At 36.8% G+C, this 12,676-nt stretch overlaps 1 protein-coding gene and 1 non-coding gene across 5 annotated transcripts in view; both read right to left on the reverse strand.

Annotated features, from left to right (window-relative positions):
* Positions 1-12,676, reverse strand: part of MACROD2 (mono-ADP ribosylhydrolase 2) — a 2,066,868-nt gene that overhangs the window by 1,694,650 nt on the left and 359,542 nt on the right. The gene's annotated exons all lie outside the window — the stretch shown is intronic.
* Positions 11,217-11,319, reverse strand: LOC114670727 (U6 spliceosomal RNA). The gene has a single exon (XR_003720417.1). It is a non-coding gene; the product is annotated as a U6 spliceosomal RNA (small nuclear RNA).

Raw genomic sequence — 12,676 nt, forward strand, 5'->3', positions numbered from 1 at the left:
CAGAGGAGTTCTCTGTGCCACCATGATTGAGACCATCATGAGATTGCAGTGTTCCCTTTTTCTGACACATTCCCAACACCTTGTGGTCCTAATCTTGTTTTCTAAATAGGAAGAAGGGAAAGAGAATTGGAGAGAATTCACTGAGCCAGTCATATGAAATATGCTATGTCATTTCATCTTCATAACTGATAACATAGGCAGTATATTGAGATGGTCAGAATGGCATGTTTTAGGACCAAAATGCCTTTGTTCATATATCAGCTCTTTCATTTATCAGTGGGGCAAGCTATCTACCCTCTCTACTCCTCTATTTCCACAGCTATAAAATGAGGAAGTACAGTATCTCTCTGTTGTGAAAATCCACTGGATTACAACTGTCTTTGGCACAAGATAATTGTTCACAATTATTATTATTATATTTACAGATAATAAAAGGAGGCTCAGAAACAGTAATTTGCCTAATGTCGCAGTTTTAATACAATATAGAGTGAGAGTTAGAGCTCCAGTGTATCTGCCTCCAAACCCCAGGTGAACAGGTGGAGCGGAGTGATATGAGTCTTCAGGGCCAATGTTAATTGAACTTTTTTGTGTATATAAATAAACAGGTGTCAGATAGCTCCCACTGGGTCTCAAAAGCCAACTGTTAAGTTTTCAGAAATTTTGTGAGCTGGCTGTTAAATAGTCGTGATTAATAATTAAATTATATGTACTTATATGTTTTAAAAATTACATTAAAAACAAGAATACTCAAAAGTCGTCTCTTCCTAATAATCTTACTATATTTTTCTATTATCTATGCTCTTAAAGTTAATTATATACCCTGTATACATTTACATATCTTTTTTTTCCCCAGAGATTTCAACATCTGGTTTTCATTCACAGGTGTCAATTCATTGCTTTAAGAAGCTTTAATCTCTTGTTAATTCTCTTCCTCCCAAAGGAACTTTTTGTTGTTATTTTTTCCTCTAGCCCAAGAGATCAAAGGTTCCTGGGGATGCAAGTTTGGTTTTTGTAGGGGTCTGAAATGCACCTAGGTAGAGCAATTAAACCATACTATACAAAGTTAACTTGGGTCTGTGAAATTTTTACACAAATGCTTCATTTAAAAGCTGTCTCCATGAAGGCATGAATGGTAGGAATGAGGGCGGAGGGTTCTCTGAGGGAACTCTTGAACTCAAGAAGGTAAAAACTGTCTGGCTCACTGCAAAAGCCCGCTAGCCACCACAGGGCCTGACCCATAAGTGTTACACATACCACACGTGGGAAGCAGCATAGCATACTGACTCCAGCAATCACTAGGTGACCCTGCACCAGCTTCTGGACTTCTGTGCCTCTGTTTTCTCATCTATAAAAGTAGGACAATAAAAGTGCCTGTCTCATTTGGTTGGTATCAAGATTAAGAAAGTGCTGGGAACAATGATCAGAATGTAGTAAGTTATTATTATTACCATATGATATATTTTGAAGACCAAAAGTCATTATTTGGACCTATAAAAACTCAGATACTCCTGAGTAACATCTTAGGACTTTGTCTTATGGGAAGGGATTCTATTGGACATTATAGAAGCTGACACCTGGCCTACTGGGCAAACCATCAATACTAAAGCTATAAACATGACCTTTATTAAACAGCTAGAAAAGATTGTGAAATGTGCAGATAAACCAGAGACGTCAATAAATGGAATCTAGAAAGTAAACTTGTGCTGGGCACACACAAAGAAAATTAAAAGGTTAACGTGAGCTATGGGCAAAACAGAGAAAGCCCAAATGTCAGAAAAGTACAGTGGGAAGAAGCAAGAATGCTTAGCTACTGAGCCTTTTTCTCCCTATTCCCATTGGGTGCCAGATCAGCTATTGGCTTGTTTTTGGCCTCCTGTTCACAGCTCTTATGGTTTTTAGACACCTCCCTAGTTCAATGGCCATGCTAACGAAAATGATCTGAGAACCGTATGGGGTCATTAAATGACCCTGTTCACCCTTTCCACCTATTGGAGTGACATGCATTACAGAGACCAAAATCTCTTGGATTTAGGAAGAATGAGGCAAGTACCAGCAGCTCCATTCTTGAAGTTTGAGCTTTTATCTTTAAACACGTATCATTTGGTTAGGAGTGAATTTTAATTCATTAAAGTTTAATTCTGCAAAAATGTATGGGTCATCTATTATGTATCCAGCTCCATGCTAGATTTCAAGACAGAAGCTGAAACCTGAGAAGGAATGGGCAAAACCATCACAGCACGGTCTAGTGAGAAAAAATGCAGAGGTAAAGAGGAGTCACAATCTCAGTTTCCTCACATCACAGTGGAAAACTAATCCCTGACAAATATAGAGGGTGGCAGTGAGGGTATGATTTTAAAATAGAAGCAAAAGTATTTTATAAACTTTATAGGATAGGCTAGGGATGGCAAATACTACCTCCTGGAGGCAGTGATCATGACATTTCATCTCATCAAACCTAGATGTGACCCCAGAACATTTAACACAGTCCTCAGAGAGTCACTTTCAATTGCCTTGGCACGTAAGTACATAAGTAGATAGTATAAATGAAAGGGATTATTATTACTGAAAACTAAAATTAGAATGAAAACAGCAATTAGACTTCCAAACTCTCTTCAGTATCATTATGGCCTTTGACATCAAGGAAAAGCTAGGAAGCTCTGCTTTTTAGATCCTGACGCGGCAGCTTCTGTCCTTCTGTGAGATATTTTCCTTCAATTGCTTCCTCAAGTCCAAGACAATTGTTATTTAAAAAACAAGTAATTTTTTTTAAGGCAAGAAATGTCTCAGAAAGGGAAGGTAGGCAGCAAATTGATACATTTCAGGTTCACTGTTCAACTTTCTTTGCATCTGGAAGTTGAGTCCAATGGGTTTGGAATGTGGGAGATGTCTGACCCGCACTGCTATTTGTAAAAAGAACTTGAGTGAGTCACTTGATCTCTCCTGAGGATATTAACAGCTGCCCTGACAACCTTGCTAGGTTGTTGGAGAGAGCAAATGAATTATCATGGTTATCAAATCCTGTTGCAAGCTATAAAGTCCTCATTACTGTTAGTTATTGCTATAATCTGGCATCTTTTCTTTTAGAAAAGCATTTCAGAATGCCTGCTTTTAGAAAATCACATTCTGCAGTTTGTTCCTCTATTTTTCACTACATTTTATTTAATGATACAGGTGTATCAAATGTTTAGCATGGTGCCTGCCATATGATCACACTGAATAGATTTTATTAATTATTATGTATATATTTATCATGGACAACATCATTCTTTAAAATATGTATACATTGTGGAATGGCTAAATTGAGCTAGTTAATACATGTATTACCTCATACGCTGATTGCGGGGAGAATACTTAAAATCTATTCTCCTAGTGATTTTCAAGTATATGATAGATTGTTATTTATCTATAGTCACCACACAGTACGATAAATCTCTTGAACTTATTCCTCATTTCTAACTGAAATTTTGTACCCCTTAAACCAACCTACCTAGCCTCCAGCCCCACCCCCCACCGCCCTGTGCCCAGTAAGCCACCGGTAACCACAATTCTACTTTCTGCTTTTATGAATTCAACTTTTTAAGATTTCACATATAAGTAAGATCATGTTGTATTTGTCTTTTTGTGTCTGGCTTGTTTCATTTAAGATAATGTTCTTCATGTTAATCCATGCTGTTGCAAATGACAGTATTTTCATTTTTTTTTTCAAAGCAAATAGTATTCTATTGTGTATATATTCCACATTCTCTTTACCCTTTCTTTTTTCTTTTTTTTTTTTTTTTTTTTGAGACAGGGTCTCACTTTGTCACCCAGGCTGGAGTGCAGTGGTGCAATCTCAGTTCACTGCAGCGTCAATCTCCCAGGCTCAAGTGATCCTCCCACCTCAGCATCTTGAGTAGCTGAGACTGCAGGTGTGTGCCACCATGTCAGGCTAATTTTTGTGGAGACGGGTTTTACGATATTGCCCAGGCTGGTCTCAAACTCCTGAACTCAAGCAATCCTGTCCTTTGACCTCCCAAAGTATTGGGATTACAGGTGTGAGCCACCATGCCCAGCCTTCGTTATCCATTTATCCACTGATGAATACTTAGGTTGATTCCATATCTTGGCTATTATGAACAATGAATATGGGAGTGCACATATCCCTTTGACATACTGATTTCATTTCCTTTGGATATATACCTAGTATTAGGATTGATGGATCATATGGTAGTTCTATTTTTAATATTTTGAGGAATCTCCATACTGTTTTCCATAATGGCTGTACTAATTTACATTCCCACCAAAAATGTGCAAGAGTTCTCTTTGCTCCTCATCCTCATCAACACTTGTTATCTTTTGTCTGTTTGGTAATATCCACCCTTAATTTTTGCATGTGAACTCTGAAAAAAATCCACTACACATAATTGTTCATGATCTCTCAATCTAGGTGTTTTATATTTGTTTGTTTGTTTGTTTGTTTTTGAGACGGAGTCTCACTCTGTCACCCAGGCTGGAGTGCAGTGGTGCAATCTCGGCTCACTGCAACCTCTACCTCCTGGGTTCAAGCGATCCTCCCACCTCAACCTCCCGAGTAGCTGGGACGACAGGCATGCACCACTATGCCTGGCTAATTTTTTAATTTTTTGTAGAGATGAGGTCCCATTATGTTGCCCAAGCTGGTCTTGAATTCCTGGGCTTGAGCGATCCTCCCACCTCAGCTTCTTGAAGTGCTGAGATTATAGGCATGAGCCACCATGCCTGGCCTCACTGCAATTTTTTCAAAAACTTATCTGTGAAGCAATAAAGCACAATAGGTCAAAAGGGCTCAGCCATGGTTTGAAACCTGAGTACAACTCTGTGTGACCTTGGGCAAGTTTCTTAACCACTTTGTTCTGTAAAAGCAGGACAATGGTGGCCAGGTGCAGTGGCTCATGCCTGTAATCCCAGCACTTTGGGAGGCCAAGGTGGGTGGATCATGAGGTCAAGGGATCAAGACCATCCTGGCCAACATGGTGAAACCCTGTCTCTAGTAAAAACACAAAAAATTAGCCAGGTGTGGTGGCAGGCACCTGTAGTCCCAGGTACTAGGGAGGCTGCGGCAGGAGAATCACTTGAACCACGGAGGCGGAGGTTGCAGTGAGCCGAGATTGTGCCACTGCACTCCTGCCTGGCGACAGAGTGAGACTCTGTCTCAAAAAAAAAAAAAAGGCAGGACAATGGTACTAACTACCTCCTAGGGGTGTTAAGAGAATTTCATGAGTTAATATAAGTGTTTAGGATAGAAAACTGGAATATATATGTGTTCAATGAATAAAAATTATATTGAGCCCCAAATCTACCATTTTATAAACTGTCCCCAAGAATAAATTAATCTATTTGAGAAGTTGCATTAACTCCTTTGGGTCACCAGAGTGACATTCAATCCACTATTTACTCCTGCATACTTTATCCTATATATATGTAACAACAGTTGCCACTTAAAAGCAAACTAAATTGTTATAAAGTACTATTCCTTTTTGAAACTGACCCTTGACTTCCATATTTCATTCTCTTTTTCCCTCAAACCTTAAATGGTCTTTGCTTTTTAAAATGAACAATTTTCCCATTTGATGGGAAGAAAGGGAAGAAATAAATTACTACTGCAAAGACAAGTTGAATGTTTCAACGGACCAGGCCTTGGCATCTTTCAGAATAAGACATGTTTAATTCAAAGAGATGACTTGGTATGAGATCAGTGGCAGCTCCAAAGTTTTTGGGGGAGGTGGGGCAAAACAGCCTCCTTGGCCAGTTCCTGAAATCTTTAGAGCACTGCCTTATTTGCAAGTTTATTTGCATGAATTGTATCAATATGAAATGTAGTCAAAAATTTACTGTGTGCCTGTCCTTCTTGACAGATGAATAGAAATTGCTCTCCGTTCAAGTTCACTAGCAGTAAAAGCCAGCAGCTGCTCATCAGTTGTTTGCTACCCAGAGTTCTAAAGAGAAGACAGTGGGAACCACACTTCATAGTTTTATAGGCTGTAATTAGTGTCTACGGTTTGCTCTGAAGAACCACTACATTTAACATAGAAATATTTGTGAGTAGAATCTTTTTTTTCTTTCTTTTCTTTCATTCTAGAAGTCAATGCTACTAGAAATATGACCAAACCAAGAAAGAAGGAGTGTAATAGATTTTTAAAATTCTATATAGAATCTTGTATTAATAGATTGTAGAATATCTAGATACATTGCAAAAAAAAAGTTGACCTTTTCATTTAAAACTTTTTATTATAGTAATAAGTTTTCAACATTGAAAAATAGAGAAAATATTCAAAAAAATTAAAAGTCACTCATAATCTGCATTTACTAAAAAGTCCTAAGATGGTTCTAATACACAGAATTGAGATTGCTGCCGTTAGTGGATAAGAATGCCAAGCATATTATGTTATCTAATAGGTCAGTAGACTGCTATGGCCAGCTGTATTTCTCAAACGTGGCTGAAACAATATTTTCCACCACTCATACTCTTCTTATAGGGTGCCCAACACTCCTCACATAGACAGGGAAGTGTCTATACTCCTGCATCTTAAATCTGGATGGATTCATGACTATGATGGAAGTAGTACTCCATGAAGTAGTAGGATAAAGGAGTCACTACTGAAGACAGGTTATACAAATGTGATGCAGTTCTGCCGGTTTCGTTCAAGATGCTCAGTTTCCAAATCCAGACATGCTGCCATAGGGAAGCCTGGGCAGTCCATGAAGAAGCCCACTTGGAGAAAATAGAGACTCCCATCACACAGCTCTGGTTGAGCTCCTAGCAGAAGCCAGTGCCAATTTACCAGCCATGTGTGTGAGGTCTCTTGAAAGTAGATCCTCCAGGCTGGGCATGGTGGCTAATGCCTGTAATCCCAGCACTTTGGGAGGCCAAGATGGGCGGATCACCTGAAGTCAGGAGTTCGAGACCAGCCTGTCCCACATGGTGAAACCCCATCTCTACTAAAAATATAAAAACTAGTCAGGCATGGTGGCTCATGCCTGTAATCCCAGCTACTCAGGAGGCTGAGGCAGGAGAATCGCTTGAACCCGGGAGGTGGAGGCTGCAGTGAGCTGAGACTGCACCACTGCACTCCATCCTGAGTGACAGAGCAAGACTCCATCTCAAAAAATAAATAAATAAATAAATAAATAAATAAAATTTTTTAAACAATTTAAAAAAAGAAAGTAGATTCTCCAGCCCCCAGGTAAGCCATCTCAGTTGATGCCCTGTGGAGCAGAGATGAGTTATAACTATTGAGATTTATGGACTAAATAGGTTATTTGATGTTATTTTAGGGCACCAGTTTTGGGGAAGTTTGTTATGAGGTAATAGACAGCTGATTAAACCACTAATAGTAAGACCTATTAAAACTTTCTAAAAGAATAGTAAGAGATTATTATGTGGGAACACTGTGCTGACAGTTTTAAACATAATAATTCAGTTTATTCTCACAATAATCCTATGGCACAGAAAATGTTATTATTCCCAATTCATATACGGAAACACTGAAACACACATACACAGATTAAGTAATTCACCCAAACCTTAACTCAGCTCACAAGTAGCAGAACTAGGCTATAAATTAGAAACTCTGGCCACAAAACTAGTGCCCTTAACCACGACACTAAGCAGTCTGGAGTATATTCCACTAAATCAGGATCCAATGGTTGTTCCTGAAATCCAGCTGAGTTAGTATCTGCTGCCCCAGGTCCTGCTCCATCACTTTCTATCGGGAAAGACACACTACCAAATGTACTACTCCCTCCCCAAAGAAATGAGAGACTTCATTTCATGAAAGGGCCCTCTCCACTCCCAATAATCTCAAGGCGGAAATGAAAAGTAGCCAATCTTTACCAGACCTTTTTAATAACAATTTTATTAGTGAAAACAATATATATTTATCATAAAAAATTGGAAAGCTAATTTTTAAAATAGGCATAACAATACTCGGATATAACCACTGTAAACATTTTGGTAGTTTCTTTCCTTTTTTCCATTTCAAATTTTCTCTTAATATCATTAAAATCATAAGACATGTAGAGTTTTATATGCTGATTTTCTCACAATTACATAGTATATTTCCATGTCATCCCAAAAACCTCTGAACACATAAATGGTTATAAAATAATTCTCTCCATAGATATAACTTGATTCCATATTTTATTGATGGATATCTGGTTGCTTCCACTTTTTTCATCTTTTAAATAATTCTACACTGAACATCTTTCTTACAATTTCCTCAGGCTAGCTTCTAGAACAGAAATTACTGACTTAAAAATGTATGGATTGGTGGGGTCTTTGCAACATATTTCCAGAAAGTTAGCATTTTACACTCCTAGTCACAGTCACAACTCACTCTGTCTTATATTAGTTATCATTTAAAACATTATTTTGTAATTTGATAGGTTACAAGTGGTATCTTTTATGTTAATTTTTAAAATGACCTGTATATACACTGTTGGGAATGTAAATTCGTTCAGTCACTGTGGAAAGCAGTTTGGAGGTTTCTCAAAGAACTTAGAACTACCCAGCGACCCCATTGTTGGGTATATACCTGTAAGAAAACAAATCATTCTACCAGTTTCTATTCTGCAACACTGTTCACAATAGGAAGACATGGAATCAACCTAGGTGCCCGTCACTAGTGGATTTGATAAAGAAAATGTGGCACATGTACACCATGGAATACTGCACAGCCATAAGAAAGAACGAAATCATATCTTTGTAGCAACACAGATGCAGCCAGAGGTCATTATCCTAAGTGAATTAATGCAGGAACAGAAAACCAAATACTGCATGTTCTCACCTAGAAGTGGGAGCTAAACACTGTGTACTCACAGGCATAAAGCCAATAGCCATGAACAAAATAAAATACCTAGGAATACACAGAAACTAGGAACTACTAGAGAAGGGAGGGAGAGAGGGGAATAAAGGTTGAAAAACTAACTGTTGGGTACCGTGCTCAGTACCTGTGTGATAAGATCATTTGTACCTCGAACCTCAGCATCATTCAATATGCCCATGTAACAAACCTGCACATGTACCCATGAATCTAAAATAAAAGTTTAAAAAGACTCAATTCTACATATATGGGGGAAAAGGCAAATGACATCTTAATATCATTATAAAAATAGTTTTGGTCTTGCAGACCCTTTGAAAGAGTCCATTTAAAAACTGCTGGGATAGAGCAAGCAAAGGTTGATATCCACCTAAAATTCAATAAGAAAAAGAATACCTTTTTAAAAAACCTGTATGACTTTGGTATAGAAAATGGTTCTTTGAATAAGACACAAGAAACACAAATATTTAAGTTATGAAAACATTTTTAATGCAAACAAATGTAAAAACAAAAGCCACTCACCGATGGAAGAAACTTCCAACACAAGTATACATACAAATAATTATTATCCAAAATATGTGAAGAACTGCTACAAATCCATAAGAAAAATACAAATAACTTAGGAGAATATCAGGCAAAGAACATAACTAAGGTACTTCAAATAAAAGAAAATCCTAAGGGTCTATAAATATCTAAAAAGGCGTACAACCCAATAGAAACAGAAAAATTCTAAGGAATACAACAACAAAGTGTTGTATTTCCCAAATACTAATAATGGGAATGCAGTAACCACTTTAGAGACAGAGCAGACAGTGCAGATTGCCGACTTGACACCCACCTTCCCCTTCTTCCTTCCTAACGGTATATTTTGTTCAGGTATCTCCTTCCTCCTGGTGATATTTTTCAAAGAAAACTACCCTTGCCCTCCAGTCAATCATCATGGTCTTGTAGACCCTTATAAGTAATCAATTTAGGCATTGGCATGCGATTTAATTTTAGCCAATGAAACATGAAAGAATGTAGCTAATACAAATTTCTAAAGAAAGTTGCCCTTCCAAAGAGACATAGAGGAATAAACGCCTCTGGCCATTGTTTTGTCTGCGCCTGATTCCTCGTGACTGTGATGAAAGCTATTGAGTCAATGAATTACCCAAATCTACAGCAGTTCTACCTCTGGACTTCTTATTATATGAGGTGATAAGTTTCTTTATTTAAGCCACTTTAAATTCCATTGTCTGTTACCTGCAGTTAAAAATACCCTAACAGAGAAAGCTTAAAATTTTTGCAATATCTAGTATAGGTAAAAAATAATCATCCCTTAAAACCCTGAAATTCTACTTCTAGATATATTCGCCAAGAGAAACTCACACATGTGGAATAGGAGATACGTAAAAGAATGTTCCTTGCAGTCTTATTTGTACAGGAGACAACTAAATACAGTTTTGCAGTTAATGAATAAATTAATATTAAAGTAAGTAATTATTGCTATTAATTATAACAGATGAGTAATTATTAATTCTAACATATTTATAATCCCTTTTCTGTTCTTCCTGGAATAAGGCTGCCACTATTATGAGACCAAGGCAACCCACTATAAAGCAACAAGTTGGAAGAAACAGGGGTCGCTGACTATGTCGAGGACCATACTCACCCTGGACCCCCTATTTGGACTTTTAAACAAGTGACAAATCAACATCCATATTGTTTAAGCCACTCGCATTTTGAATTTTTGAAGAGTCACAGCTAACACTAATTTTAATTAGACAAATATGACAACATAAACTGGAAAATACCATCAAATTGATGATAGTAGATGCCTATGGATAAAGAAAGAGGTGAGTGGATGAGAGCGGAAAGTAATTAATAATATTTCAACTTTATTATAATATTATATCCCATTTTTAATGAAGAAGCTAAAGCAAAAATATTAAAATGTTAATCTTTGTTAATTCTGGGTGGTGCATTGTTGTTGTATTAGTCTCAGTACTTCCCTGTTTGTCTTCTAAACAAAAAAAGAAATGGATCACACAGAAAAAGTTTAGCCAAAAAGGAGAAATTAAGGAACAAGAAAAAGAAGAAAGAAAAAGAAAACGCCCTTTCCCAAAACAAGAAAATGTGCTCCTTCTATAAATACAAATTAAATCAATATTAACATACAATGTATCTCCTATTAAGTTAAAGATGAACACTACTCAATGTTACTAAAGAGGCAGAGATTAGGAGGGTGCATATATCCTTTCTTGAGGGCAGTCTTGTAATTACAGTAAATTCATTGAAAAAGTGTCATCTCTATAAACCATAAGTTTTACCTCAAAGAAGTTATCCTAATAAATATACATAATAAGCATAAAGATTTAGTTAGGAGTATTTTTTTCTTTTTTAAATATGGAATGCTTCACGAATTTGCGTGTCATCCTTGTGCAGGGGCCATGCTAATCTCCTCTGTATCATTCCAATTTTAGTCTATGTGTTGCTGAAGCAAGAGGAGTATTTTTATAATTTGCTCACAATCTTGAAAAACTGGAAAGCACACAAACACCCAGGTAGAGAGGCTAGTTATGTAGGTCACTGTGCAAAGTCATAAAACAAGTAAGTTAGACACACCAAAAACAAAACAAAAACTATAATATCTCTGAAGAATATTGATGCAAAACCTCACCAAAATACTAGCAAACTGCATTCAACAACATATTTGAAAAGATCATTCATTATGACAAAGTGGGGTTTATCCCTGGGATGTAAGGATGGTTCAACATATGCAAATCAATTAGTGTGATATATCATATATACAGAACAAAAGACAAAAACTATCTGATCATTTCAATTGATGCTGAAAAAACATTCAATAAAGTTCAACATCCTTTCATGATAAAAACCCTCAAGTAACTGGATATAGAACAAATGAACCTCAACATAACAGCCATATATGACAGACCCACAGCTAGTATCACACTGAATGAGGAAAGCCTTTCCTCTTAGATCTGTGACATGACAAGGATGCCCACTCTCACCACTGTTATTCAACATAGTACTGGAAGTCCTAGCTAGAGCAATAAGACAGGAGAAAGAAATACAGGGCATCCAAATTGGAAAGGAAGAAGACAAAGTTTCCTTATTTGCAGATGATATGATCTTATGTTTTGAAAAACATAAATATTTTACCAAGAACTATTAGAACTGATAAACAAATTCAGTAAAGTTGCAGGACACAAAATCAACATGCAAAACTCAGTAGCATTTCTATATGCCAACAGTGAAAAACCTGAAAAGAAAATTTAAAAAAGAAATCCCATTTACGATAGCCACAAATAAAATTAAATTTAGGAATTAACCAAAGAAGTGAAAGATCTGTACAATTAAAAATATAAAACACTGATACAAGAAATTGAAGAGCACATACAAAAATGGAAAGATATTGCATGTTCATGGAGTGAAATAATCAATATTATTAAAATATCCATACCTCCCAGAGCAATCTATAGATTCAATGCAATCTCTCTCAAAGCATCAATGACAGTCTTCACAGAAATAAAAAAAAATTATGTGGAACCAAAATTAAAAAAAAAAAAACAGAATAGCCAAAGCCACCCTGAGTAAAAAGAAAAGTACTTGAAGGAACCACATTACCTGACTTCAGATTACACTATGGAATTATAACAACCAAAACAGCATGGCACTGGCATAAAAACAGACACATAGCTCAATGGAACAGAATAGAGAACGCAGAAACAAATCCACACACCTACAGTGAACTCATTTTTGACAAAGGTGCCAAGAACATACCTTGGGGAAAAGACAGTCTCTTCAATAATTTGTCCTGGGAAAACTGAATATCCATA

The sequence above is a fragment of the Macaca mulatta genome, chromosome 10 (genome assembly GCF_049350105.2).
Source record: "Macaca mulatta isolate MMU2019108-1 chromosome 10, T2T-MMU8v2.0, whole genome shotgun sequence".
NCBI lineage: Eukaryota > Metazoa > Chordata > Mammalia > Primates > Cercopithecidae > Macaca > Macaca mulatta.